Source organism: Peromyscus californicus, unplaced genomic scaffold (assembly GCF_007827085.1).
Source record: "Peromyscus californicus insignis strain IS unplaced genomic scaffold, ASM782708v3 Scaffold_4__1_contigs__length_199733344, whole genome shotgun sequence".
In the NCBI taxonomy this organism is placed as follows: domain Eukaryota; kingdom Metazoa; phylum Chordata; class Mammalia; order Rodentia; family Cricetidae; genus Peromyscus; species Peromyscus californicus.
The window spans coordinates 91,771,024-91,797,995 of record NW_026294562.1 but is presented as its reverse complement, the minus strand read 5'-3'; the positions used below and the strand labels follow the sequence as shown (position 1 = coordinate 91,797,995).

Genomic DNA, 26,972 nt, shown 5'->3' with positions numbered 1-26,972 from the left:
GAAATTCTAGCTCTCTTAGTTCTAGCTCCACCATAACTAGATGACAAGACCCCCGTTGCTGAAGACAGCAGAACACGTTTGTTGCAGAATACAGAGAAATCAAGCTGGAGTTGAACTCATGCTCTCTTTTTTTGCTAGCTAGCATTCAAAGTACTGAAAAGTGTTGTGTGGGCCACTGGTATGGAGGGCACAACATTCCAACACAGCAGTGAACTCTATGAACTACACTACTACAGTACAAACCTACAACGCCATGTGTGCCCACATGTGCAGAGCGGCAAGACTAGTATGTGCCAACCACTCTCAGCTTGGACTCGAGCCCCATCCTACAGAGGGAATCCATGCCTGGTACTAAAAACATGCTCAAAAACCATACCTTTGTCAGGTCATAGACCCTACAAGGGGGAACTGCTGCTGACGTTCAGCACCAAAGTGCCGTCTAACTATCTATGTGTGTATCTTCACACAAAGGCTACTCTCAGCCCCAATCTGAGAAGCCTCTCAGTAGTGAACAATGGTGACTGTAGAGACTCATTGCTGCCCAAGATGCTAAGACTAAGTAACAGATGAGGACTTATCCCTAATTAAGTCATCTGTACTAATTCCCACTAAGTAACACTGCAGAAGAGGAACAGGAAAGAATGGAAGAGCCAAAAGATAGGAAAAAGGAAGTGCATTCCCACTCTTTAGACTTGGCATAGATAATGTAATCATGAATTCATAGCAGCTATAGTTCCTTGTACATGATAGGCCCACTCATCAGTCAGTCATGAATGGAAGAGGGGCTCATGGGACCCTGTACCATACTATTGAACTACTGATTACTAATAGACTCTGGAGGAGCATTGTCATGAGTTGTGTAGCCACTGGTAAACCCACCAGGCTCTAATCCCAAAGCTACAAAGATGATCCTTGTCAACCCCTGAGGGACATAAAGAAAACAAAAGGTTATAGATGTTGGGATAAGATTAGTGGGGAAGAGAGGTATAGTCAGAAAAGAGGGAGAGATGAGAGAAGATGGGTGAGAACAATCAGAATGCCTCATCTTCATATGTGGAATTGTCAGAGAACCATTTGTTTGTTTTGTCTTGTATACACAAAGCCCTGGGTAAAATCCTCAGAATCACATACACCCAGCATGGTGGCATGCTCATGATTCTAGCACTCTGGATCAAAAGTGCACGGTTGTCTTCAGCCACATAGTGAAGACAGCCTGACTTATATGAAACACTCTCAAAGTGGGGAGGGTGTCTAAGACCTGGGGAGGGTGTCTAAGACTTGGGGAAGGCAGTGATGGAAGCTGCCAGGTATCCTCACTGCAGGCCACTTGCTTTAAGTGTCTGCTCAGGGTGAATGGGTTTTATATCCATTGTCAGAAATGGAAATAGTAATTCCTATGGGGGAATTACTACTATGACATTGTCAGAGAAGGTCCATCCCCACCAGGTGGGCTGATGTCATCTTGACTTCACTAAGCCATGTTTTCAGGAACATGTGGCATCTACTAACAAACACTTCCCAAAATGTATCACTTGCAGGTGGGAGGAAGCTAAGTGTTATGAAATAATCTTTTTGTACACTGTGAAATGTGTTGTTTGGATTGGCTTAATAAAAAGCTGAATGGCCAATAGCTAGGCAGGATTTTCAGGGCAGAGAGAATTGCTGAGAAGAAGGCAGAGTTACCAGCCAGATGCAGAGAAAGTAGGACATGCAGGAGGAAAGGTAAGGTAAAAGTCATGAGCCATGTGGCAGCACATAAATTAATAGAAATGGGTTAATTTAAGTTATAAGAGCTAGTTAGAAACAAGCCTAAGCTATCGGCCAAGCTTTCATAATTAATAAGAAACCTCTGTGTCATTATTTGGAAGCTGGCTGGCGGGACAGAAAAAGACTTGCTACAGCTGAGAAATTTCAGATTTCAAAGCAACTGGCTTTGGGAAGCCACCATCAACCAGTCCACAGTGAGAGCCCAGGAGTCCCGCAGTGTGGTCAACAGAAATACAACAACAAAGGATCAGAAAGACCCCTGGAGTGTTTTTGGAGAAATGACTCTTCAGGAAATAAAACAGACTAATACTAAATAACAAAAAAGGCAAGGTGTGAGGCTACTTTGGGGACTAAAAACAAAAAGGGCAATCTCAGAGTGCAAGATAATGTTCCTGATGTGTTTATCATGAGCCAGCATAGCGCTGTGTCTGTTATTTGTACATACACTAATACAAAAGGGAAGATAATATTTAATGTCTATGATTAGCTTTTTATTATTCAAAATTGGGAATAGCTCTCTGAACCCCATGGGGAGGAGTAGGGCTATTCTTATTCTTACATAGAACATATTAGTGTGAGAACTATGCTTTCAACCAGTCAGAAAGCACAATGCCCTGGCCATGATGGAAAGATCAACAGGGACAGTTTCCAGATGCTGTACCTGCCATGGCTTGGTTAGGGTTCCATCTCCACAGGGCATATCACTGTGTCTTCTCCTCCAGACAAACCCTATACTCTCTTGCCCTCTAGGCAATGGTAGACTTGGCCTCCACCAGCATCTGCTAGAGATAAGCTGACAGAGCTGGGGAACTTTATTTCTTTGTGTCTAGTATAGCTGTGCCCCATCTGAAGGGACAGCCAGGGGCCCCATGGTCCACTAGGAGATAAGGAGGGAGAGAAGAAAGTGGCATCTTCCCCTCCTCTTCCCATCCACTCTTGCTCTGCAAGCTATATTACCCTTCTCATGTTTAAGGCAACTCCTCTCCTGTGCTTGACCCTGCTGAAGCAGGGAATCCCCAGAACCCAAGAATCCCTCTAAAACAAAAAAGGGGTCCAGCTACAGGGCCCTCAGAACACCTTCATCTTCACTAGGTCCCTTTAGTAGCTCCAGGCTCAGTAAGACCCAGCAGGGAGTCCCACCCATTCAGAGAAGCTAGCCTTCCCCATCACAGCCCTTTCTCCATCTTCCTAGCTTGATTTCTTGCCTTGTAATTCTACTGTTTTGAGGAAGCAGTTACTAATGATAGTAATAGCAACAGCTGCTGACCAGTGAGAATAGCAGGCAATGATTCTGAAAACAGACCCAGTACATACAGAAAAGCAGATCAAGGGATGTGCTCACCCCTCGCCACCCCCACCCCCTCAGCCTGCAATTTCTGCATCATTAACATTCTTGATGACATTAGGTAGAAAAGAACTTCAGACAATTAGAAATCAAAGCCATAGGCTTGGTGGATCTGCTCCAGAATAAATGAACACTTTCTCGCCGCATTTCAGGTGATCTGTGCTTTGCAGGACATGGATGAAGTTTGTAACACTGTTCTCAGCTCTGAGAGGTCCATCACCAACTTGAAATGTAGATGACCACATCACTCACTGCAGACCCTGGCGTGGAGGCCCAGAGGACAAATTCTAGAGTCATCTTAAGCTAGATTTTTACCCTGGTTCTAGCTAGTGGCAAATTACTCAACTTAATTAACTTCTCTGTGTCTCACTTTCTTTATCAGTATAATGGGAGAAGATAGTACTGTTAAATCAGAGACCAAGGGAGTCCCTAAGAGATAGTACCATTCGGGAGTTTGTAGGACAGCCAGCTTCACACTGTGCTTAAAGAAAGCTCTTAAGTTTTCAGGTTGACTGCAGAACTCTGTGAAGTGTGATGGTTGATATTGACTGCCAACTGGACAGAATCTAGGAACCAATTCTCTGGGCATGTGAGAAGGAGTTTCTAGATTGGCTTAAGCAGAGTGGGAAGAGCCACACTAAATGAGCTGGAAAACTAGACTGAATAAACAGGAGAAAGTGGCCTTCCTGTTCTGGAAGACTAAGGACAAAGTGAATCCCATTGGCTAGAGCTGGTCCTTGGCTTGCTCATGCTAAGGACACTTGTGGGGTACCAGGTGTGTGCCAGGCTCTGTGACGCATAACAGGACAGGCAGCCCCTGGATCAGAGCATCTATGACTGTGGTGAAAATCAAAGACACCGGACACTCTAAGCTAGCTCAGTTCAACTCTTCTAGCAAGTAGAGCCCCAGAAGCCCACATTAGCTAATATTTCATTCCTATTCTGTGTGAATAGTCCTGGGCATGTGTAGCATCCCATGGAATCTTCTGAGCTCACACTGAGGCCTCAGCTATTGCAGTTAAACAAGAAAGTATAATGGAGCACTTCTGGCTCCAGCAAGTCCCAGGCTTGAGCTGCTACTGCTGCTGCTATTACTGTCAAGAGGACATAAAAATGGCCCACCCCAATTACACAGCCTGTAATGGGCTAGGTGTGGGGCCCCAACTAATCTGACACTGAAGTCCTTACTTCTGCCCACCTACTACACATAGCAGGCAAAACAGCAGGCTGGAGGTAGGGGAGTCAGGCAGATAGGGCCTGCTACCCGCTAGCTGTGTAATCTTGGCCAGATCACTTTGCCACTCTGGACTTCAGCTCATAAATCTAGACAAGGAGAATCATACTAGCATCCATCTCCTTGGGTATATCTTGGGATTAAGTGATGTAAGGCCTGAAGGCGCTCAGTAAGCACCTAATAGTAGCATCTGCCATTAAAAGAGCAACCAAGGACATAATGGACAAAACATGAACTCTACTCAGGGAGAAGGGAGGTAGGTTGACATAGGGTTAGGGTCACCTACAGGTCCTCTCCTCACACCTGTCAATACACTTTGAAGGGATAGCTGTTGCTAGTGGGAACTTTTACCAGAGTGTATGTTTCTCTCTGCTTAACTGCACAAAGGTCAACTGGAAGTCTCCAAGCATCCTGGTACTCTAAGGATTCCAAGTAGACCAACGATTATTTCTGGGGCTGTGGTGGTTTGGATAAGAATGTCCCCCATGGGCTCCATATGCTTGAATAATCAATCAGTCCCCAGTTGGTGGAACTGTTCATGAGGGGTTAGAAGGTTTAGGCTTTCCTGAGATTTTTGGTGCTCTGCCTCTGCTCCACGGATCTGTATGTGCACTCTCAGCTGCTCCTGACCCCATAGCTGTGCTCTACCTTCATGGACTCTAACCCCCTGGAACATAAGCCCAATTAAACACTTTCCATTATAAGCTGCCTCGGCCATGGTGTTTGTCACAACAATCGAAAAGCAACTAATACAGGGGCCATGGGTGCCCTATAATGTAGCATTTGTAAGTTTGGAATGGCAGAGGTGAGCTTTCATTCTGCAACCTGCACAAAGAGAATAGAAGGTACCACCAGGTATACACACACTCAATGCTGTTTTGCATACCACAAACTGGGGGACAGGAGGCATGGGGCTGGGGTCACTGTAGTTTGACTCTAAAATATCCCTCATAGACTTACATCTTGAGCATTCTGCCCCCAACTTACAGCACTATTTTGAAAGCTGTAGAGTAAGTATGTAAAGCTTGATGAAGGAGTAGGCCACCAAGGCAAGCTTTGGAAGGTTATATGCAGCCCTGGTTCTTATCTAGCTCTCTTTGCTTCCTGGTCAGCCACGATGTTAACAGCCTCTTGGCCTGGCCCCATGGTACCGCAGATGGAAACAGCTCTGCTGTCATACCTTCCGCACCATGATGGCAACCGTGAGCCATAGTAACCCTTTCTGTTTTAGATCGTCTCTGTCATGCCACAGCAATAGAAAAGCTGAGTAACAGTGGGTTCAAGGCAGGCTGCAACCAAGAGACAAGGCAGTCCTGTGTCTCTCGGCTGAGTTGCTCTGCTCCACCCTTTCACTGAGTCAATGTCATTACTTCTTGCCATTGTTTGGGGGAGTAAATATCAATGGCCCTCTCATCAGATCCCACACAATAAATCTCATGTTATTAAAACGGCGGAGCCTTTGCTCAAAGCAAGAGGCGAAGCCATGCGACTCTCCTATGGAGAGATGGGCCACTCTTTGTTGATGGGGGAGATGATGAGTCACCACCACCTGCAGCTAGTTCTCCTGATTCTTTAACAAGCCACTCATCAGTGTGACTAATAATTGCCTTTTGAGATAAATGTTTAAAATATCACTTCCTACCACAGGCACTTTCAAAGTTCAAGGGTATGTTGGGCTGTCAGTAATAGAATGTGCACATATAGAAGTATCAGAGAATAACACTGGGGACCATGTGAGCTGGAGGGCCTGCCACGGTGGGCTGGACTGGTGTACTTGGGCATGCCATACTGGCTGTTTCTGGCCAGTACTTAGAGACTACACTCGCTAGCAAGACCAAGGACAAACATAGGCTTCACCTTTCCCTCTTCCATCACCTCAGAGCAGGAGGACAGATGTCCCAGCACCAACTCAAAGCCAGGCTAATGCCCACACATTTCATTAAATCTTTGCAGCATCCATGAGACCTGGGGCTTTAGAGAGGAGCCACCATGGCCAGAGTTTTCATATTCTGTAGATGCCTTACTGGGGTAAGTCACCATGCTTTGAGTCTGGCATCTGGACCCTTGTAGGCTTGGAAAATTCCAGATCAGAATATAGAGAGTCAGTAGACTTCTCAGGGATAGACTCAAGTTCAAAAGCAGGCACTACCAGGTACTGGGACCAGAAGAAGAGAGACATCCAATTGGCCACAAGCACAGCATCTTGCTGCAGATGAGCTAAATACTCAAAAGTCCTAAAGGTCAATGTGGAATCAGAAAGGGGGCAGAGAAGGACCACACCAACTCAGAAGACTCCAACTCCAGCCTGTTTCTGGAGTCTCAGCCCAGGAATCACCTTCTACTGGAAGCTTCTCTGGCCTCAAGCCCCATCTCTGCTACCAAGGCTGAATCCCGTATACCCTGTGCTTCCACAATGCATAGTCCCACCATGGAACTGGCCCCAAACTGCCTCATGGCCTTCACAGTCACTGCAGGAAGCTGCCTACCTGGCCAGATGGTCCTCCTTTAAGACTATGATTGTGCCTTCATCCTCCCGTGACCTCTCCGGCTGCACATAGGAGGTCTCAGAAAGAATGCATATATCTTTAGGCCAGGACAACTCAGCAGCCAACTCAGGTTTTCTTTTCTAAGCCATGTGCTGCTATCAATCCTCTATTTGTTCTCTTTGAGTTCATATTCTTGCAAAATTATAAACACACAGCAGTGTCGCCTTCCCAAGATCATACTCAGTCACTATTAGCTACTTTTCCCATTGCTGCAACAAAATACATACCCAAAACAATTTAAAGGCTGCTTTTGTCATACAGTTGAGGGAGGACACAGTCCACCACCACGGTCCACCGTGGTGGGCGGTCATAGCAACAGGAGCACAAGGTCATATTGCATCTGTAATCAGGAAGCAGAGAGAGATAAAGGGCAATGCTTGGCTCACTTCTTCGGTTTCTTTTTTATTCAGTTGGGGACCCCAGGCAATGGGAAGGTGCCACCCAGTTCAAGTTGTGTCCTCCCCTATCTGTTAAACTTCTCAGGAAATGCCCTGGCAGGCACACCTAATGATGTGTCTCCTAAGTGACTCTAAGTTTGGTCAAGTTGACAGTGAAGATTAAAAGTTTCTGAAATTCTGGCCATGCAGTCCTGTAAGATCTATGCCCTTCCCCCATCCATGGCCTGCACTGTGCAATTCAGTGTTTATCTCAGAGGGCAGGCAACCAAGGTGTCAAAAGGCCAAGGGTGGTTGAACAGGCTGCACCTCCCTATGCTGGAATATTGGTGCAGTTCACAGAATAGCACACACAAAGCCTCTTAAGTACACCAGAGGAGAGCTTATGCTATGATACCAATGAGAAGAAAAAGTTGGTGGGTAAAATTTTATGGGCAATACATGGTTTTAGCTATTTGAAGAAAGGGCAAAGATAAAGCATTGAGGAATAAACATACGAAACTGTTATGTAACGATTTCTATGTGGTAGGATAAGTGATTTCTCCTATTTCCTTATACATTTCTGGGCTTCCCAATCTATAATGAGTATTATGCTGCTTTTATAATTAAACAAAAATGATAAACTTTAAGGAAAAGTGCATGCATAGAACATTGCCATTTCTCTAAAAATACACTGCTATTTAATTATGCATCCTAGGATTGATTTTGTTTTGTAGGTCATAGAAAAAATAACTGGATTAAAAATCAAGCCCCTCCTCCATAGCTAATGAAGGTCTTGAGTGTTTCACTTCTGCCTGGGCATCCCCGCCTGCCGCCCCCCCCCCCCCCCTGCCGCCACTGCCCCCAGCCTCCTTCCACTCTTCTCACCCAGATGGTGGTGTAGCCACCTCTGGTTATCACAAGAGCTTTGCCCTGGCTTCACAGAGGCTTCCTTCTCTCCCATTTGGAATGTTTGATGAAGGAAAACCACTCAAGCGGCTTCTGATGAATAATGAGACAATTACCAGGATGACTTCAAACCCTTTACCACCTAGATGAGACTTTATGCAATGCCTTACTATGTGGTAGATGGTTTGTTTGACCTCATTTTACTGAGATGAGATTCGTATAACACAAATAAACCATGGGAGCGGGGCTGGAGATCGCTCAGAGATTAAGAGCACCGGCTGCTCTTCCAAAGGACCCACAAGTGATTCCCAGCACCCACTAGTGGCTCACAACTATCTGTAATTCCAGTTCTGGGGAATCTGACACCCTTTTCTGGCCTCCAGAGGCACCAGTCATGTACAGGTATACATACATATATGCAGACAAAACACCTACACACATAAAACAAAAAAAATAATCTTTAATGGAAAGTTCAGCTGAGTGTGGTAGTACACATCTATAATCCCAACAGCCTAGAAGTTGAAGCAGGAGGACTGCTGGGAATTCTAAGCCAATTTGGAATGTATAGTAAGACCCTGTCACAAAAAAAAAGGAAAGAAGGAAAGGAGGAAGGAAGGAAGGAAAGAAGGAGGAAGGAAGGGAGGGAGGGAGGGAGGGAGGGAGGGAGGGAGGGAGGGAGGGAGGAAGGAAGGAAGGAAGGAAGGAAGGGAGGAAGGAAGAAGGAAGGAAGGAAAAGATAGGAGGGTGGAAGGGAGGGAGGGAGGGAGGGAGGGACATGGAGGAATGGAAGAAGGAAGAAAAGAAGGAAGGAAGGAAGGAAGGAAGGAAGGAAGGAAAAAGAAAGGGTTGGAGAGATGGCATGGTGATTGAGTACTGCTGCTCTTCCAGAGGACACAGGTTCAATTCCCAGGACCCATATAGAGACTCATAATAGTCTGTAACGCCAGTTCCAAGCAGATCCAGTGGCCTCTTTTGACTTCTGTAGTCACTGTGCACACACAGTACATGGAAAAGGAAAGTTCGATAGCATCCATTACATTTACAATGTTAGGAAACCACCAACTGTACCTAGTTCCATATTTTTATTACCCCAAAAGGAAATCCCAGGCTATGATTTGAATGTAGCTTATCCTTACCAAAACGTTGATGTTTCTCATTCCTCAATGTACTGATACTGAGATGTTGGGCCTTTAAAGAAGATAATTAAGTCACAGAGGGAGGCACTGCCCTTGGGGTGGATTAATGCTGCAGTCACAGATGGGATGAGTTTGCACAAGAGCAGATCAAAGAACATACAAGGACCCTCCCTGCTCTTTGCTCCCTTCCCTACCAACACCAGTCCCTTATTGTTGGAACTTTACAGCTACCAGAATCATGAAGTAAATAAGACTTTATTATTTACACAGTTCCAGCCTCACAAAGTGGACTAAGGTGATGTACATCAATAGAGCAATTGCTCCCCACTCCCTTCTACACTAAGCCCCTGGCAACCACCAACCTGCTTCAAGCTCTATGAATTTACCAATTCTGAAGATTCTCAGAAATACAATCACTCACTATGTGACTTTTGAATCTGGCCTTTTTCACTTAGCATTCATACACATTGCAGCAAGTGTCGGGGCTCCATTTTCAGCTATTGTAATACTCCATTGCATATGCATGCCTAATGTCGTATTCATCTGCTTATCTATTGGTGGATGGGTGGGTGGTTTCTACCTTTTGGGTTTGTGAATCACTGATCTGAGCATATGTGTCCATGGATTCATTCTTATGTGGCGTGAATAAGCTGAGACTTGAGACTAAAGCTCTGGGTTCACTCTCTAATGGCTCCCATCTGCTCTAGACCTCACATGTCCAAGAGACGATTTTCTATGATCCAAACCAGGATAGTTTGTGAGCAAACCAGCAAGATGAAGAGATGCAGATTCAGAAACAGCCAGCCAGGACTAGAGGAGGTGGATTCCAGAAGCAAATTAGCAGGAGAAAAGGGGCACATGCCAAAAGAGTAATTATGGCTGCGCATCCCTGGGAGTCTCATTTAATTAAGCAAAATGATGGCAACACAATTAGCCACATCCTATCTCATGCTACTTCCTATTTTTGTCTCCAACTAGTTTTCATTTGTGTCTCTCTAGCTCTGGCTGGGACCTCAGATGTCTACAGGGACAGACTGCCACTCAGCTCAACTGACCACTGACTCTCAGGGTCTGTCAAAGAATTGATATGTATGAGCAAAGATGGACAGGAAAACATGCCAGGTCTAAGAACCCACCCCTACCTGTGTTCCTGACCATGCTGGCCAGACAGGTACAAACTAGGAAGAGCAGGTCAGAGAGGAACTGACCATGTTGGTTAGCAGTCCAGACTCTGGAACCAGAGTATATCTGACCTAGTACTGAAAGCTGGCTTATTTCTCAGTCATTATGCCCTTGTCCAAGACCACCAAGCACCCAGGCTCAACTTCTCAAATATCACACTAGAGACAGAAAAAAGAACCAGTGTCACATGCTTGCCATATTCAATCCCTCAAAGTCATCTGATTCCTTTGACTCCATCCCATCCCCACCATATAGCCATTGCCTATTTGCCTCCAGCAAAGCCCCACTAAGTGCTGAGAGAACAAAAGTGAAGGAAGAAAGTCCTCTGCCCTCACTTCATAGCACAAGGATGTCTGTCACAGGAACTCCCTCAGATGTTTGTGTCAGTGGCGTTCCAAACATCTGAACTCAGCAAATGAGAGGCAGGCAAGGAATCTAAACAGCCCAAGCTCTGCATCCACATGAATGTGTAAGGGCAGGGCATTGTAGTACTATGACACACAGAGAACAAGATGGCCAGATGAAGCAGAGAGGACACATGGTCACATGACCATCTTACTCTTACAGTGTTGTGGTAACATGCAGCACTGGTTTTAATAAAACCAAGCTGTGATCTCAGGGTGACTGTCAAGTCCCATTTCTTCACAGTGTCGTGTTCTGCAAAGCTTGGGTCTCTTGATCTTGTCAAAGTATCAGAGTTTCATCATCCCTTAGTGTATATGGAAGACTGGTTTAGGAACACCCCACTGCCATTACCAGAATCTGCTGATCCTCAAGTCCTTCATGTAAAGTGGTAACAGTGGGAGAGGGGGAAATATGATCAACATACATTTAAATGCTTGCATGGAAAGAGCCTTAAGTAACCCAGTTAATATATAAAATAAATTAAAACAAAACAGCATTAAATTTGCTGATGTCCTACATACATCCCCCATCATTCATCTCTACATTACTTACAATATCTAATACAATATAAATGCATGTAACTAGTTATGCTGTTTAAGAAATAATGATAAGACAGTCTATATCAGTGGTTCTCAAGTGGTTCTTCATGTTGTGGTGACCCCCAACCATTATTTTCATTACTACTTCATAACTGTAGTTTTGCTACTCTTATGAATCACAATGTAAATATCTGATATGCAGAATATTTGATATGTGACCCTTGTGAAAGGGTGGTTTGGCCATCCAAAGATGTTGTGGCTCACAGGTTGAGAAACACACACACACACACACACACACACACACACACACACACACACACACACATGTATATATGATGAAAGTTTTTTCATATATTTTCTGTGCACAGTTGGTTGACTCCATGAATGGGAAACCTGTGTATATGATGGCTGGCTGTGTTATGGTCTGGCTTGCCCAGGAATCACAGGGCTATGAGAACCTTGCTGGCTTCATGATCTCACAGTGTGATGTGCCAGGAAAGTGTGTGTGACGCTGTCTCCCATGCCACATTGTGACCTTGTTCTCATCCATTTCCTCCTGAAATGCAGAGATAGCTCCACACATTGCACAGAATTCTCCAGTCACACAAGCACCAAGAGTCCATCATTATCTGGGAGGCCTAATCACCATCATCTTAGCTCTGCCTCTGGTGTCTGTCAGGTACCCCTTGAAGCTTGCCACCTGTCCATTTACTCAGGAGGAGGCAAGGCACAGCTCAGAGCCTGCAGGATGAACGTCACACGGCATCAACAGATCCGGGTGAGTCCAATTCAGCTGTCAGCAGGCAAGTGTCTTCCCTGTGCACAGGCTCCTATGGCCTCCCCCACTACTTCAGGGAGATGCCCAACTCACAAAGTGAATGTTTCTCAAAACTCCATGTTGCCAAGAAAAGCATGGATACTTACACTACTGTGGCTCTCAGTGCCAATCTCATGTGCTAGAGCCTCTTTGGAGACCTTTGCTCACTTACCAAAGCCTCCTGCTGTGGTCTAATTGTGAAATAGCCCCTACAGACTTGGGTGTTGGAGCTGGGGGTGCTGTTTGGGAGAGTCACAGAAACTTCTCCACAAGGTGGAGCCTTGCTGGAGAAGGTGGTTCATAGTGGGGGGCCTTGAGGTTGTAGCCTAGCCTCACTACTCCCAGCTCATTGTCTGCTTCCTGACAGGATGTAGCATGAACAGCTGACTTTCCCCTCGAGCCACCATGGAAGGAAGATATTTTCTCTAACTATAAGCCAGAACAAACTCTCCCTTCTTCAAGTCGCTTTTGGTCAGGTTGCAGCAACAAGAAAAGCAACTTTTAATATGCCTCCCTTTTCCAGGCCACCATGAGCAGGTGCATGCAGATAAAAACTACACACACACACACACACACACACACACACACACAGAGAGAGAGAGAGAGAGAGAGAGAGAGAGAGAGAGAGAGAGAGAGAGAGAGAGAGACTTGGCATCTGGAATGTAAAATATCACAGAATCCTAGCAAGGGCCACTGGCTGCACCGTAACAGGGTGGAGAAACACTTGACTATGTGCAAAAAGGACAGGTGAGTGGATTACCTCATGATCTAACAACCAGTTCTCATGATAGTCCCAGACTAAATAAAAAGAGAAAAAAGGGAGAGCCAGTTACACATTGGTATTCCTCTCTCCACAAATGTCATGTGAGATTTACACAGATGCCAGGACTTTCCCACTCTTGTGTTAGAAGGTTTAGTATTGTCATGATGCCAGGTCTCTCAAAATTGATCCATAGGTCAATGCAACCCTGTTTTGAGCTGACTATGTCTATTCCCAAATCAGTATATTTAAGTCCTAACACTCAGTCTCTCGGAGAATGAGAATTCAGAGAATACTGTGCGTGCACTTTCAGGAAGGAATGTGGAACCTGTCTGCATGGGGCTAAGGTGACTGCAGAACTCGGTGAATAAGCAAGGTGGACTCAGTTACACACAATGAGTAATCACTGACTAAATGTGGAAGATTCCTTTACACTGTGTGAAGATGTGTCACTATGATGGGTTTATTAAAGAGCTGAATGGCCATTAGCTAGGAAGAAGAGGTTAGGCAGGACTTCTGGGGACAGAGAGCTCTAGGAAGAAGAAAGGAGGAGTTGCAAGCTGGATGCAGAGCAAGACATGCAGGAGAAGAGGTAAAAGCCACAAGTCATGTGGTAACACAAAGATGAATAGAAATCGGTTGATTTACATTATAAGAGCTAGTGGAACAAGCCTCAGCTATAGGCCGAGCTCTCATAATTAATAACGTCTCCATGTCAATTTTTTTGAGTTGGCAGCCCAAAGAAAACTTCATCTACAACTAAGAGAGAGTGTGTGTCTGTATGTGTGTGCACATGTATGGTTCTGCAGTGGAAAGAAAAGCTCTAAAATAAATAATGGTGTCAGCTAAAGGAAAGAAAAGGCAAAAGCAATGAATTTAGATAGAGGCTGAACTTCTCTGACTAATACCTTGCCTTTTAGATTTGGTTTTGGAACCATGGGGACATTTGAGGTAATTACAAATAATGTTTAGTCATATGAAAAAGGCAATTCTTTAAATCAAGGGCAAAATAAAATAAATTTAACTGCACCGAGTTGATGCTTAACGATGCAGAGATGTGTGGCTTTAAATACTTTGGAACTACAATAACTCAACTGAGTCTCTCTAGTGAGATGCATGAGAAGTAACTGCAAGCAGCAAGAGTAGCTAATTTTAGTCAGGCACAAGTGGTGCACACCTTTGATTCCAGCGCTCAGGAGCCAGGGGCAGGTAGATCTCTGGATTCGAGACTAGTCTGGTCTATAGAGTAAGTTTCTGGACAGTCAGGGCTACACAGAGAAACCCTGCCAAGAAAAACCAGACCAAAAGAAACAAAGAGTAACTTTCTCTAATGACCAATTTTAGTATCTATATGCACCTATGTACATAACACCATATGTAAGTGTGTACATGTGTGTGTGTGTGTGCATGTGTGCGTGTGCATATGTGTATGTTTGTGTGTGTTCTGCCTAAGAAGAGAATAAAGAACAGAAGCAAGTAATTACACTATTGTTAAAAAATAAGATTTTCCCTAGGAGTGGTGATGCCCACCTTTTTGTTTTGTTTTGTTTTGTTTTGTTTTGTTTTGTTTTTCGAGACAGGGTTTCTCTGTGTAGCTTTGCGCCTTTTCCTGGAACTCACTTGGTAGCCCAGGCTGGCCTCGAACTCACAGAGATCCGCCTGGCTCTGCCTCCCGAGTGCTGGGATTAAAGGCGTGTGCCACCACCGCCCGGCTGGTGATGCCCACCTTTAATCCCAGGATTAAACTCAGGAGGCAGAGGCAGGTGGATCTCTGTGAGTTTGAGGCCAGCTTGATGTACATAGTGAGTTCCAGGCCAGTCAGGACTACACAATGAAACACTGTCTCAGAACAAACACTGAGATTTTTTGGCATAAAACCAAAAGATTAAAAATCAAATTAAAGTTTTTAAAAGCCCTATAATTGTAATTAGAATTGGAAATACCAGTATAAACATATTTTCTCTTACATGGACCATTCCATACTTGGACAGCTTTTCTTCCCAGAAAACAAGGGATTCATCAATGACAACTGAGGTTGTGGTCATGCCAGAATTCAGGAATTAGCTGAGGAAAGATGCTCCCATGCCAGGCAGAGAAAATTAAATTTAAACTTCAATAATAATAGCAAAGGCAGTGACTTGAAACACATTAACTATGTCTATATCCATGAGTTCCTTTGAAGATATAAAACAAGGAAACCTGCTGGTCACCTCTGAAAGATCTGAGACAACCAGGACATTCTTCAGTAAATGCAGGAAAGGCATCCAGCATGCCATCTGTTTTTCTATATCATAAAGCAACCAAGAAGTTGATAGTGAAATAATTTCCTTATGGAAAGGGAAGTGAAAACAAGATGAGAGCACTGGAAAGCTATTTCTGCAAACCCCAAAGGAAATAACAAATCTAGGTGTTGATGATCACTGGCTTCAACATCAATGAAAGAGACAACCAATCATTACACACTGGCTAATGGAAGCTGGTGACAGCACCAGCAGTGCAGACTCAACAAAAATAACTGCATCTGAGTAAGACCATCTTCAGAAAAAGGTGGCACCCTAAGGACACAATCCTATTGTGGGGTTAACATTGACTGTCAACTTGACAAAGTCTATACTAACCAAGGAGATAAGCCTCTGGGCATGCCCACAATGTGAGTTAGGTTAGTTAAATGTGGGCAGCATTATTCCATGGGCTGGGGTTCCAGACTGAAGAAAAAAGACACAACGAACTGAGTACCAGCATTCATTGCTCTGTAACTTCTCCACCAAGAGAACTGGACCTTCCAACTGTGAGCCAAAATAAGCCCTTCTTTTAAGTTTCCTTGGTCACATATTTTGTCTCAGCAACTTAGGAAAAGGTAACTAATATACTTATATAAAGAATGAGACAAGACCTAGTCTCTTCAGCATCACACGAGTAATTCCAAGAGATAAAAAGAATCATACTCAATTTTCTGAGAACCGCCATACTGATTTCCAAAGTGGCTGCACAAGTTTGCACTCCTACCAACAGTGGAGGAGTGTTCCCCTTGTTCCACATCCTCTCCAACATAAGCTGTCACCAGTATGTTTGATCTTATCCATTCTGACAGGTGTAAGATGGTATCTCAGAGTCATTTTGATTTGCATTTCCCTGATAACTAAGGATGTTGAACAATTCCTTAAATGTCTTTTGGCCATTTGGGATTCTTCTGTTGAGAATTCTCTGTTTAGATCGGTAGCCCATTTTTTAATTGGATTGTTTGGTATTTTCCTGTCTAGTTTCTTGAGTTCTTTACATATTTTGGAGATAAGCTCTCTGTCAGATGTGGGGTTGGTGAAGATCTTTTCCCATTCTGTAGGCTGTCATTTTGTCTTATTTACTATGTCCTTTGCCTTACAGAAGCTTCTCATTTTCAGGAGGTACCATGTATTAATTGTTGCTATCAGTATCTGTGGTACTGGTGTTATATTTAAAAAGTGGTCTCCTGTGCCAATGTTTTCTAGGCTACTTCCTACTTTCTCTTCTATCAGGTTCAGTGTAACTGGTTTTATACTGAGGTCTTTGATACACTTGGATTTGAGTTTTGTGCATGGTAATAGATATGGATCTATTTGCAGTCTTCTACATGTTTGCATCCAGTTATGCCAGCACCATTTGTTGAAGATGCTTTCTTTTTTCCATTGTACAGTTTTGGCTTCTTTTTCAAAAATCAGATGTTCATAGGTGTGTGGATTAGTGTTGGGATCTTCAATTCAATTCCTTTGGTCCATATGTTGATTTTTATGCTAATACCAAGCTTTTTTGTTTTTTGTTTTTTTTATTAGAGCTCTATAGTAGAGCTTGAAGTCAGGGATAGTGATGCCTCTAGAAATTGCTTTATTATAAAGTATTGTTTTAGATATACTAGGTTTTCTGTCTTTCCATATGAAGTTGAGTATTATTTTTTTGAAGTCTGTGAAGAATTGTGTTGGGATTTTGATGGGAATTGCATTGAATCTGTAGATTGTTTTTGGTAAGATTGCCATTTTTATTATGTCGGTTCTACCTATCCATGAGCATGGGAGATTTTTCCATTTTCTGATATCTTCTTCAATTTCTTTCTTCAAGGACTTAAAGTTTTTGTCATACATGTCTTTCACCTGTTTGGTTAGAGTTACCTCAAAGTATTTTATATTATTTGTGGCTATTGTAAAGGGTGATGTTTCTCTGATTTCTTTCTCAGCCTGTTTATCATTTGTGTATAGGAGGGTTAAGAACAATTGCTTAACTGTATTCATAGCAGCATTATTCATAATAGCCAGAACCTAGAAGCAATCTAGATGCCCCTCAACCAAAGAATGGATAAAGAAAATGTGGTACGTATACACAATGGAGTATTACTAAGCTGTAAAAAGCAACGACATCATGAAATTTGCAGGCAAATGGATGATCATCATGAGTGAGGTAACCCAGACTCAGAAAGACAAACATGGTATGTACTCACTCATAAGTGGATACTAAAAGTAAAGCGAATGATAATCAGACTACAACCCACAGGTCCAGAGAAGCTAGAAAACAAGGAGGACTCTAAGAGGGATGTACAGATCACCTTGTAAAGGGGAAACAGAGAAGATACCGATGAGTAAACTGGGGATGATGGGGTGCAATAGAGGGTAGGGGATAGATGAATATGAGAGCATGGGATGGTCGAGCTGGGGGAGGGATGGAGTGGGAGAGCAATGAAAGGGATACCTTGATAGAGGGAGACATTATGGGGTAAAGGAGAAACCTGGTGCTAGGGAAATTCCCAGGAATCCACAAGGATGACCCCAGATTAGACTACCAGCAACAGTGTTGAGGGTTCCTGAACTGGCCTACCCTGGTAATCAAATTGGTGAATGCCCTAACTGTAATCATAGAGTCTTCATCCAGGAACTGATGGAAGCAGATACAGAGATTCACAACCATGCATCAGATCAGAGTCCTGTCAAAGAGAGGGAAGAGGGATTACATGAGCAAGGGGGATCAATATCATGATGGGGAAATCCACAGAGACAACTGAACCAAGCTCAAAGGAACTCACAAACTTTAGACTGACAGCTGTGGAGCCTGCATGGGACTGGACTAGACCCTCTGCATATGGGAGACAGTTGTGTAACTGGGTCTGTTTGAGGGGCCCCTGGCAGTGTGATCAGGAATTGTCCCTGATGCATGAGCTGGCTTTCTGGAGCCCATTACCTATGGTAAGACACCTTATTCACCCCTGTTAATATGGGGAAGGGCTGGGTCCTGCCTCAACTGAATGTACCAGGCTTAGCTGTCCCCCCATGGGAGAATTTACCCTGTTGGAGGAGGGGATGAGGGTGCGGGGAACATGGTGGCAAGCAGGAGGAGGGATGAGAGGGGGATCTATGGTTGGTATATAAAATGAATAAAAAATTAAAAGAAGAGTATAAAAAGATGTGTCACAACCTGTATACAGAAGAGAACAGGAGGGAAAACAGCCAACCACAGTGTGCGCATCCTGTGTAAACCCAGAGTCAAATAAACCAACTGGGGGAAAATGAACCACCTGGGGAACTTGCCACTCTCTCAATAGTTCATTATTGAATCGTACTTAATAATGTGAATTCTTGTCATGCTTTGCAAATGTGTGAAAATGGCATGATTTTGTTAAGAAGTCCTTGTCTCTTAGAAATACAGGCATAAATACATACATGTGTGAAGACTGGAAGTTCGTGTTAGGTTTCTTCCTTCATCACCCTCCACTTCATTTACTGGTGTGGGATCTCCTGCTGAAGCCAGACTTCGCTGACTCCTAAGAGCTGGGATTAGGGGCAGCTGCCACCCCACCCTACTTTCATGTGGATTATGAGGATCCAAATTCTAGTCCTCACATGAGTGACAGGAGCCCACTTAATCCACTGAGCTACCACCCCGAGGCTCAAGTTTATCACTCATTGTGCTGGTTCCTCAAGTTTGTGTATTTTTGGATAATAAAGTTCTGGGTGATGATACACTTTCGGCATAATGGAAGAACTTAAAAGAAGGGAACTGAGCAGGAAACTACCTAGCACAGGTAACTCATCCCAATGTGGCCTCTGCTTTCTGCTACTTGAGGCAGCCCCCTCCCTTTGGTGGGCTGTCTTTTAAGAACAATCATCCTACGAGCTAGCCCTCTGATTGGCTACTTTTCTTAGGGCTGTAACCAAATATCTAACACAAAGCAATCTGTGGAAGAGTTTACTTTGTTTGTGACCTGAAAAGGGTACAGCCCACCATGGTGGGAAGACATGGCATCAGGACCGTCAGGTGCTGCTCACCTTGCATCCATAACAGAGATGAATGCTGGTGTTCGGCTCACTTTCTCCTTTTTATTCAGTCTTGGATCTGAAGTCATGGATTGATGGCTCTGAAATTAAGGTCAGATCTTCCCTGCTCAGTTAAATATTTCTGGGGACATCCTCATAGAACACCCATGGGTGTGCGTCTGTGTGGACTCTAAATCCAGCCAAGTTGATAATAAACTTTAACTACCAAATCCTCTTTGGACCTAGGACTTCTAGGCCTCTTGCATTCAAACTTCACAGTAACCCTGAGAGGGAGCATTATCCCATTTTACAGATGAGAAACTGAGACAGAAGCTTCAGGTAAACTACCATTACATAGCTTGTTCAATATCATGGGGTCGGAATCCAGGCCATCTGCTTGTAAAGCATGGTCATTGAACCCTGACACTGAATAGCTTCTTGGCCAGTGTTCCCCAGGAGACAGATATGCAAAGCTGAGAAATTTAGGCATCACACCTAGGTCTCCTCTTCCACGACCTCTCTATGACCCAGTGGCTGCTACACCCTCTGGTCTGTGTAGTAGAGAGCTAAGCAACATGTTCCACCAGGCCTGGAAGTCTCTAAGCCCATGTGGAAGAAGGCTGCTGTCAATTGAACCAGACCCCCCTAGGTGTGGACAGGATGAGGTGGCTATAAATAATCATAAGGGTATGAAGACAGACTCTCCCCTGAGGCTCCCTCTGCAAAAGGTTGATAGTAATTGATGAGGCTGAGGGGACATGCCAGTCCTTCCACTCTCAGAACCAGGTGTGGTTATTTACAGATATGCCACTTTCCCAGCCTTCCCTCCCCATCTCTGCCAGAGGCTTGGAGACCAGATAATAGCAATTTACTGCAGCCCTAGGGCATGAGGCAATGAGCCATCTGTGTGTCCCACTAACTACCAAGCATGCACAGTGTCCTGATCCAGCTCAGAGTTATGGACAGAGAAGGGGGTGGGGGCAGAGAATCAATCAAGTAGCCTTCGTATCACAAACTGTAACACTAAGTCACAAGGATATACTGTGAGTCCCCTCCTTTCCAAGCTCACAGTAAGGATATAGTAAATGGACCCCCCAGACCAAGTCAGAAAACATGGATTCTTTTTTTTTTTAATTTAAAAATTTTTTTTATTCATTTTACATACCAACCACAGATCCCCCTCTCATCCCTCCTCCTGCTCCCCCCAGGTTCCCCCCTGACCCCTATCCACTCCTCCAAAAGGGAAAGGGCTCCCATGGTGAGTCAGCAAAGCCTGGTACATTCAGTTGAGGCACAACGAAGCCCCTCCCCACTGCATCAAGGGTGAGCAAGGCATCCGACCATAGGTAATGGGCTCCAAAAGCCAGCTCATGCACCAGGGATAAATTCTGACCACACTGCCAAGGGCCCCTCAAACAGAACCAGCTACACAGCTGTCTCCCGTATGCAGAGGGTCTAGTCCAGTCCCATGCAGGTTCCACAGCTGTCGGTCTAAAGTTCATGAGTTCCTATGAGCTTGGTTCAGTTGTCTCTGTAGATTTCTCCATCATGATCTTGACCCCCCCCCCCTTGCTCATATAATCCCTCTTCCCTCTCTTCAACTGGACCCCCGGAACTCAGCCTTGTGCTTGGGATGGGGTGAGAGGGCAATGAAAGAGATATCATGATAGAGGGAGACATTATGGGGTAAAGGAGAAACGTGGGTGCTAGGGAAATTCCTAAGAATCCACAAGGATGACCCCAGATTAGACTACTAGCTATAGTAGAGAGGGTGCCTGAACTGGCCTTCCCCGGTAATCAGATTGGTGAATACCCTAAGGTCATCACAGAGCCTTCATCCAGTAACTGATGGAAGCAGATGCAGAGATCCACAGCCAAGAAAGCATGGATTCTGACCCAAAGGGGCTGTCTCTTAGTCAAGCAATGTCTGAGTCTGAGTTCACAATAGGCCATCTGTTAGCCAATGAATCTCAGAGTCCCAGTGTCCACATCTGTGAAATGGAGCTAGGCTACATCACTTGCCAGACACAAAAAGGTTTTTAGAAGAGTAGCTGAAGGCTGGGGATGTGGCTTTCAGTTGGGTGAATGGGCACGCAACACGCAGACAGTCCTGGTTTAATCCCCATCACTGCAGAAACCGGTGTGGTGGTGAATGCCTACAAAGGTGAAGGAAGAAAGATCAGGAGTTAAAGGTCATGAACAACAACAAAAAAATTTTAAATGGCTGTGTGTGGTGGCACATGCCTGTAACCCTAGTACTTGGAAAACTGAAGTAGGAGGATTGCCCTGAGTTCAAGGTCAGCTTGGGCTAAATTTGAGGCTGGATTACACAGTAAGATCTTGTCTCCAAAAAAAATAAGGGGGAAGGAAAAGAAAGTGGGGAGAGGAGGGAAGAGAGTTAATTTTTAAAAGGAAGCATTGGCTCCAGCAAGATGCTGGCTCAGTGGGTAAAGGCACTTACTGCCAACCTGAGTTCAATCCCCAGGACCACAGGGTGGATAGAAGATGGATTTCCATAGGTTGTCCTCTGACTTGCACACTTCCACTATGACATTCATGTCTATACACACGGACACACGAATAAATAAATATAACTTAAAGTAAGTAATAAAAAAGAAGTTCAAGGTCATTCTTGTCTACATGAGACAGTCTCATCAAAGAGAAGGAGAATAATGTAAGTGATGGGCCCAGATGATGTGTCTACTTGAGCTGCCATCATTATCACAACAACACAGCCCCCAGTGTGGATGCAAGCAGTCCTGTGGAAGGATCATTATAGAGTAGTCCAGAAGGCCCGAGACAACAGCTTGCCACTTCCTTGTTCCTCCTCAAGGCAAGAGCCAAGTCCAAATGCAGTGCACACATCTGAATTCTCAGGGTACCCCAACTACAGATAAGATTGTTCTACTAGAACAAGGTTGTTCTTGAACTTCAAAAAAAAACTAGTCTCAGGAGAGAGCAAAACATTTTAAGGAACAGGGACAGAACCACCTCTCAAGCCTACACCTGTGAGTTGGAGCCTCTCCCCAGAGTTACCAAACCTTAACTATAATGAAGGGGAAATTTCCCAGCTCCTCAATTGCTAAGGGTGACTTTAAAAGACACATCAAAAGCTAAAATTAGGTCTACATGATGCAGCTATACCACTCCCTAAAGACTCCAGGTCAATGTATCACGAGGACACCAGCACACCCGTGTGTCACTGCAGTGTTGTTTGTGACAGGTAAACACAGAACCGACCTAGGCAGCCAACAGCACAGGCTCGGGAGAGACAACAGGGCCTGCATACATGATGGAGTCCTTTTCAGACGTGAGGAGTGATGTTAAGTCATTTGCAGGAAAACATCACAGCTAGACATGATTGGATTGAGTGATTAAGCCAGTCTCCGAAAGACAAAAAAATGCACGTTTTCTCTCATTTGTGGCTCCTAGATTTAATAGATACATAAAAAATCACCCAGATGTCTGCAACATGAAAATAGAAGAGGAACAATAGAAGTAGGGAGGAGCCAAAGGGAAGGGGAGGGGTGGGGAAGAGGGGAGGCAGGTCTGGGATACACTTGGTGTACATTACACCCTCCATGAAAACGGCTTATGTAACCCAGGATATGATTTAAGAGACACCAAAGTCTCCCACTACAGGATGCCCTGAGTGAGGCAGGCACCCATTAGTGCACCACAAATATCTGAGCTGGATGTGGCAGCCCTATAGTGGTGTCCCAGGGTACCTCTCCCACAGTGGCTCTCCTGGATGCTGCCCTGCTCTCCGCAGCTCCATGGGAACCCCCTTTCAATCCCATCAAACAAGGTGCTTGCCCTGTAAATGGCAGAGGCTGGACTTAAAACCAAGTGCATCATCTACTTCAACAGCAGCACGACACCCTCTCTGTCTGTAATTGGTTCCCATGGCAAGGGCTCAGCTCGTTCGGGATCTAGTTAGAGTCAATGGCCACAGGTGCAAAAGGAATGCCATCTTATTCCCTCTAATCAGCATAGCCTTCAGGCACCTGGCACCATTGCATTTCCACAATGCAAGCTTGTGCTCAGAAAGGAAAATCCTAAAGCTGGCCTCGGTGAACAGGAAGGATGTCAGGTCAGAGGGACCTGGGGAGTTGTAGTCTCCAGCAGGAGAGAAGACATCACCTTCCCTTGGAAGACCATGAAAGCAGGAATTGATTGGGAATGTGTTCAAAACTGCAACGTGGGCTCATTTCTTTAGGATATGTTTTAGAAAAGGTTCCATTCATTTGCTTCTGTATGAGGAAGAAACAAAAGCTGGGGTTTTCATAGGCCATTATAATAAAATATCATTTTCATGTGGGTGATTTGGTCTGTTCTAAGTGATTTGTATACATTATCTCAAATGTACAATCAGCACAGGATTCTTTATTCTTATTTTATAGACTGAGACTTGGTTATTCCCCCTAAGATCACACCCAAGGCTCCACACTGGATGTGTGGGCTCCAGGTTTTGTTTTCTAGAATCTGTGCAATAGATTTTATAAAATTCTTTTTCTTACATTGAAAAAAAACTATGGAATACATGTAAATAAAATATTATTCAACCATTAAGAAGAATGAAGTACTGGGGTTGGGGGTATGGCTCAGTGAGTTAAATGTTTGTTACTCAAGTATAAGAACATGAGTTCAGTGCTGGAGAGATGGCTCAGTGGTTAAGAGCACTGGCTGCTCTTTCAGAGGATCCAGGTTCAATTCCCAGGTTCGACTCCCATATTCTGGCTTACAACTGTCTGCAATTCTAGTCCCAGGGTAATCCAACACCCTCTTCTGGCCTCTGTGGTCACTGCATGCATGTGCTGTACAGACATACATAAAGGCAAAACATCCATACACATTAAATAAAATAAAGGTTTTAAAAAACCGTAAGTGTGGATCCCCAGCACCAACAAAAATGCCAGGCACAGTGGTACACATCTGCAATCCCAGCACTGAGGAGGCAATCTGATCCCTGAAGTCTGCCAGTCAGCCAGTTGGCCAGTCCAAAAGCTCTATATCGAGTGAGAGACCCTGCCTAGAAAATAATATGGACAGCAATCAAAGAAGATGCCTGATGTTGGTCTCTAGCCTATGCATACACACAAGGGGCATAGTACATGAATATACACATATGTATAAAAGGAAGGCATTAAGTTCTGATACATGCCCACAGATCCTAAAACTCCACTTAATGAAATCTCCAGAAGATTCTAGCTCAGGAGCACAGAGTGGAATGCAGTTTACCAGGCATGGTGGTGAGGGAAGGGGAGGATTGTTACTACCTCACGGAGCAGCTTCTATTGGAGAAAAAAGAAAGGTTTGGAAATTAATAGTGATGATGTTCCACAACACTGTGAATCTTGTCAATGTCACTGAACTGTACCTTTAAAACGGACTAAAATCCCAGATATTTTAAGCTGTATGTGTACTTACCACAATAAAATATTCAAGTCTATTTTTTGCTTATATTAGCCAAACTTTATTTATGAGGCTTAGAATTAAGAACCTGACTGATTCACTGTAGAAACTATGTCCAAGGACACAAAGTCATGAGCACCCAACCCATACAGAAAACATAGAAGCCAAGCAGCTGAAGTGAACAGTTTGCCTAGGTGGAGACCAGATTTTGAGATTGTCTAGCATGGATTCTCAAAAGGCCGTTATGCACAGTAGGAAGTTGAATTCTGGTTGTGTCCAAGAGAAAAGTTTAACACCATTATTTTCCATGTTATTATTTAAATTTTATTTGTGTGAGTGTATGCACAGTGGCCAGAGAGGACATTTAGTGGTGTTCTCTACCATTACCTGCCATTTTCCTTTGTGGCACCGTGTCTTCGCAAACCTAGTAGGCCTGTCCTTAGTACTAGACTGCTCAGTACTCCGGCTGTCAGTACCCCCAAGTGCTCTCCCTTCCCAGAACACCAGCCAAGTTGAAACATCATACTCCGCCAGCCTCCTATCTCCTCTCATCAGTTTATCAAATATCTGTTTAATATTGACCATGTTCTAGAATCTGAGGAAGAAGCAGGGACACAAGAGACAACCCTCCCACTGCCGACTCTTTGGGAGCTAACATTCCTATGAAGACCAGGGCTCCTCACCAGGCAATAGTGAAATACTTTAGAAGCACAGATCCAATCATGACCCCCTACATGCTGGAAATCCTCCCCTGTACCTTCATCTCTCAAAGATGAAGCTCAAATTCTCAACATGGCTTACAGTACTCTTCAAACCCAGCCCCTCCAATTTGTACACACCCCTCTTATCTGTTCCCAACAGCCACCTGTTATGGTGCACAGGGTCACCTGTAGCAGCAGTAGCATACAGCACTGGGAGCCTCTGGAGGTGGGGGGCAGAGGATCAGCAGGTGTGCCCAGCACCCGGCCCCTTGGCACTCTGCAGAAGTGTGCTCAGACTGTAGCACAGCAGTGTCTACTGTGTCACTGCCCCCTTGTTGGACTCCATGTATAGAAAGCAATGTGAAAGTGGTTCTGCCCCAGGAAAAGAAGAAAGAATAGACTGTAGGACTGTAGCATCAAAGGCTCTTGCTGAAGTGCCAGGTGTGCGTGAGTGCCAGGAGAGGACACTTGCCTGATGCCTGGGCACCTGGGTGCCCCACTGCATGTGAGCTGAATCCAGGCACAGCTAACTTGGGTGGAGGAGGAGAGAAGCACATCAAGGTCCCCTGGAAACTGCAGCCTCCTCTGAGAACACAGAATCATCCTCCCTAGTTACCCCTGTTGCCAGGTAACCCAAAGCAGACCCCTAGTGTCGGTCATGTAGCAGTTCAGAATCCAGCCATACCCCATCACAGCATGCTTCCCTTTGCAGTCCCAGCCTCGCTCAGCTTGTCAAGCACTCTGACCCTCACTGACTTTAGATATGTAGTTTCTGGTTGCTAGGGTAATGTCTCACTGTCTCCCCAAAAATCTTTCCATATGTTAATGAGCATCTGCCCTCTTTAGCATCTCAGTTCTGTCTGCTGAGACCTGTGACCACCCAGTGCATGCATACCTTTTCATATGCTGAACAGAAGTGATTTTATTTTATCCCAAGAGTTCTTTCTGCTAAACCTTGCTTATTGCTATTTCTTCATGCATCATACTCGTCACAAACTAGGAGTTCCTTGAACGTAGGAACCATGCTTTGTTCAGATCTATGGTATCTTGGAAGAAATGGGGTCTTGTTATGTTGTCCACGCTGGCCTCAAACTCTGCATTTAAGAGACCCACTTGCGGGACCGGGTCCTGTGCTCATAGCATGAGTTGGCTGTTTGAAACCTGGGGCCTATGCAGGATTGTTTGGCTCGGCCTGGGAGGAGGTGACTAGACTTACCTGGACTGAGTCTACCAGGTTGACCTCAGACTGTGGGGAAGGCTTTGCCCTGGAGGAGATGGGAATGGGGGTGGGGGTGGGGGGAAGGTGAGGGGGACGGGAGGGGGGAGAACAAGGGAATCCATGGCTGATATGTAGAACTGAATTGTATTGCAAAATAAATAAATAAATAAATAAATAAATAAATAAATAAATAAATAAATAAACACAGTGACAGAATTATAAAAAAAAAAAGAGAGACCCACTTGCTGGGGACCCATGTGTAACAGTGACTAAAGATGTGTATCCCATTGTGTTTCATCACATGGAGCTAGGTTTTAAACCCAGGGCTTTGCAGGTGCTAGACAAGTGCCC

General features: G+C 44.6%; 1 long non-coding RNA gene across 2 annotated transcripts in view; it reads right to left on the bottom strand.

The window, feature by feature from the left end:
* The window catches only part of LOC128095123 (uncharacterized), a 192,386-nt gene that overhangs the window by 26,429 nt on the left and 138,985 nt on the right, over positions 1–26,972 (bottom strand). For both annotated transcript variants that reach the window (XR_008213163.1, XR_008213162.1), the window contains one exon: positions 7,120–7,232. This is a non-coding gene — a long non-coding RNA (uncharacterized LOC128095123). The remainder of the gene's footprint in view (positions 1–7,119; positions 7,233–26,972) is intronic.